The sequence below is a fragment of the Bidens hawaiensis genome, unplaced genomic scaffold (assembly GCF_021521415.1).
Source record: "Bidens hawaiensis isolate Kalapana, Puna unplaced genomic scaffold, B.hawaiensis_p1.1 tig00063825_1, whole genome shotgun sequence".
Taxonomy (NCBI): Eukaryota; Viridiplantae; Streptophyta; class Magnoliopsida; order Asterales; family Asteraceae; genus Bidens; species Bidens hawaiensis.
The window spans coordinates 61,138-65,302 of NW_027501423.1; the positions used below are offsets into that span (position 1 = coordinate 61,138).

At 46.9% G+C, this 4,165-nt stretch overlaps 1 pseudogene; it reads right to left on the reverse strand.

The window, feature by feature from the left end:
- Positions 1-3,014: 3,014 nt before the first annotated feature.
- LOC143604072 (putative inactive G-type lectin S-receptor-like serine/threonine-protein kinase SRK pseudogene) lies at positions 3,015-3,674 on the reverse strand (annotated as a pseudogene).
- Between the last annotated feature and the right edge of the window lie 491 nt (positions 3,675-4,165).

Below are 4,165 nucleotides of genomic sequence, written 5' to 3' on the forward strand. Positions count from 1 at the left end.
CGCAGACCAGCCAGCAGGGCATCATACTCAGCCTCATTGTTGGTACTCTTGAAGTCCAACCTAATAGCATAAGTATATTCATGATTATCAGGGTCCACCAGTTTGAGGCCTGCGCCGGACCCTTGGTCTACCTCGCGCTGAGCTTCTTCAATCTTTCCCTCTGGGATTTCCGTGATGAAATCCGCTAAAACTTGACCCTTTATTGCTGGACGGGGCTTATAGGTGATCGTGTGTTCACCTAATTCCAGCGCCCACTTTGTCAGCCTTCCGGAGAGCGCGGGGCGTCGCAAGACTTGCTGGATGTTGTAACCTGTCAGAACTTCAATAGGATGACCATTGAAGTATCTATGAAGCTTTCGCGACGCGTGTGTTAGTGACAAAACTAACTTTTCCATGATGGAATAGCGCGTCTCAGGGTCTGTCAGCACCCGACTCACATAGTATATTGGCGTTTGGATCCCCTTGCTATCCACCAATATTCTTGGCAAAGGTCTGCTAGGATCTCTGCCGCCCTCCCTCTTGTCACCCTCCCCGCGATTACGAACATCTTTTTGGGCTGGGGTGAGCTTGGTTGCGTTTGCTTTTCTGCGGAAGAAAAACTTGTTGGTTGCAACCTGGACCATACAGAGTTCTGTTTGGCCCTCTTCTCTTTGCTGCGCGGTGATTCAGCCTGATGCGCTCTTTCTCTTGCCCTATCTTGGGCAATCTGTTTTTCATTTCTCGCGAAGACTCGCGATGCTTCCATTAGTTTTGCCCAAGTGGTAGGCATACCATCTCTGCTTACGAGAGCTCGGCGGAGTTGATCACTGCGCGCGCCTTGTATAAAAGCCACGCGCAGGAGTTGCTCAGTTATACCCCCGATTGCCAGAGACTCCTGATTGAAACGAGTGATGTAGTCCTCAATCGTTTCATCATTCCTGCGCACGCAGTGCATGATGTCATCAGGATCGCGCGTGTGTCTGCGCTGCTGTACGAAGTGGGCTTGGAACTTTTCTAATAGTTCCTCGAACCCATCAATTTGCCCAGTCGGCAAGCTCTCGAACCAGACACGCGCCGCGCCCGTAAGGCAGCGGGCAAACATGTGACACCATGTTGGCATCGTCCAGCTCTCTAGGTTTCCCGTGTTATAGAAACCTTGCAAAAAGTCATCTGGATCTGTTGTGCCATCATATTTGCCCAGACCACTTGGCATCTTGGTCTTGTGCTGGATGGGGGCCTTAGCGATGCGCTCAGTAAATTTTGAGTGCTTCACTAAGATGGCCGGCCTGTACGGCGTGGTTACGTCCACTTGCCCCCTCACTGGCGGGCTGTACGGCATGTGCAGATCCAGATCTGCTCTGGCTCCAGGCGCCATGTTCACAGGCGCGCGGAGTTGTGAGCCTCCTGCATGAGTATCTCGCGTCTTCCTCATGCTATGCACTTCTTCATCACTGAACTCAGTGTGTGCAGTGTGAACAGAATGTCCGTCTTCCGGCGCGCGCGGCCTTTTTGTAGTCTGCTTATCAAACGCTTGCCTTTGTGTTTGGTCGGCTAGCTTTTTCTGTTTGACCATTTCATTGTACTTTTCCATTAGACGCCGCTGCTCGTTTATGAGCCATTCATTCGGATCAATTGTTTCTTCTTCTGGACCCATTGGTCCTTTCAGTTTCGCGCCGGCAAGATTTTGTAACGTGAGATCGTCTGGAGGAGTTTCAGTCATGCCGTGAGGGGTTGTGATGAAGGGACGGTTACTGGTGGTGCGGGTAGAATCACGCGGCACCCTCAGAAACCGCTGTCCCTCATTGACACCCTCACGTTCAATATCCTCCAGAGCTTGATCAGCGTTACGAACGCCAGAAACCATGGTGATTGATTTTTTTTATGTAGATCTGATGAGATCTGATTGCCGTTTGTAACAGTGGATGGCGCCAATGAAGAAACGTGGATCTACTCACTGGTAGCAGATCTACTTTCCTCGGGTTTTGATTGTACTATTTCACCGATGGTACTTCTGGATCTGTGTTCTTCCACCTACAAAATGAACAACGCCGTTAACTTACCCCTCAGAAAGGGACAGAGGGGTCCTCTTTGGGGTAACCCTCCGGCGTGAGAATAAGTATATGTAGGAGAAGATAATAATGTGAGAGTAAGGGAATCTGGAGAGTATTGCTTAATAGCTGAATACTGTATGATTGTGTGACTGTATTTTTGTATATCTTTCCTTGTGGAGTTGATGCTGTATTTATAGTGCTAGGGTTTCCACTGATTGAGCTGGGACCAAATTAGGGTTTTGTTGGCCTCCTCCAATCGATTTGCGCCACGTGTCCTTGGAGACACCTGGTGCTTTTTCATTGGTTATAATCACGTGGTAACCCATGAGTCATGCTGAGCTGTCCACCTTTCATTTAGCAGCTGTCAACAACAGCATATCCTTATTCCTTAAAAAGATGCCTTCTGGAAGGTTGTCTGACGTGCACAATCAAGGTTGCCCTAATCCTGATTTGGATAAGGACGAGGTTGATTATGTGCATGTGTGATATGCGCCCATCCTGAGGATGCGCGAGGTCTTCTCTTTATTCTCACGCGCAGATATTTCATGCGCAGATGTGATACGCACAAGCATGTAATACACGTCACGCGCGGATGCCCCACGCGCAGCTGCGCCATGCGCAACTGTGATATGGGTGGGCATGTATGATGCGCGAGTATGTGATATGCGCCGCGCGCGGATGCGCCACGCACGATGTGATATGCATAAGCATATATGATGCGTGAGCATGTGATACGCGCGAGCATATGTGATGCATGAGCATATGTGATGCTTGAGCATATGTGATATGTGTAAGCATGTGATGCTTGAGCATATGTGATATGTGTAAGCATGTGATGCTTGAGCATATGCGATATGCGCTGTGCGCATAAGTTTTGGCTTTGTGCCTTGATAATATCTTTGATTTCTAATGTCTTGTATATATCTTGTGGGTTGACCCGCCCCGCTCGATGTTGAGGCGGGTACATACCTCTTCAATTAATAATCACATCGTCGACATAAATCGCAGATCTGATCCCCATGGTCTACCCCGGAATTTGACCAAGCCCCTTTGTTTTAGTTTGCTTTCAGGATAACCGAGTTTCTCAGCACCCCACGTCCATTCACCAGAAGCTGGATCTTGACTACTCTTCCATGATGATAGATGCCATTCCTTTCCCCTTAATAAGTCTCTCCCTAACTTCATGCCAGGTAGAAGAGTGTCGGTTGGGTAATCAAAACTCTGCCAGATAACCTCACTGTCTTGGCCAATCATAACTAGATTTCCGTTATCCTGAAGCTTTGCGGTCACATTCACTAGTGTTGTTGTGTTAGATGACCAAATCATGCTGATGTTGTTGAAGAGGCCGAGAATTCCTTGGTCAGCGATCTTTAACACAAGCGGTGATGCACCAGGGACCGGGAGGTCTCTGTTTGCAACCCAAACTACCGTTTTAACAGAGATATTCTTATACCAGATACCGAGATATCTATTCTCAGGGCCACCTGGTTTAAAAAATCCCAATTCGAAAATTCCAGCAGGCGAGACCAACGTGTCTCCATCTGTCAGAAAACTTGAATCTGAAATGGTGTGGAGTTCAGCAGCATAGCTTTTGAGAACAAAGAGTAAGCCAAACAGAAATGTGGCTGCTCCGTCCATCGACATTTGAGATCCTGCTTTGCTCTCAGCAACTGATGATTTAGCATATTATATTCCTAGTGATATTTAATAACAGAAAGCAATACAAATTGATTGAAAGTCATGTAGACAAGAGAATGTATGGACCGGCATATGGGCGTTGATCAAGGACGCCTTGTGGTTAAGGTAATGAATTATTTAAGGAGTGGACATCTAACTGTAATGTTTAACTGGTACTGTCACTGTGATATATGGTCCCTAATAATTTAAGAAAATGTTACTATCTCAATCTTATAACAATTAATTACACCGTGCTCTATGGTTTAATTTTTGATCAATCGAAACGCTTTTGCTGTTTAGCACTAGTGGGTATTAAAATTGGGAAAAATCCCCAAAATAACCATTTTGACCAACCATTTTTTAACTTTGGCTATCCCTTACACTTAATACCCAAAATGGCCATCAATAAGGAAGCACATCAGCCGCCGATGAAAGACAACGAGCTCTAAAATCTCGCC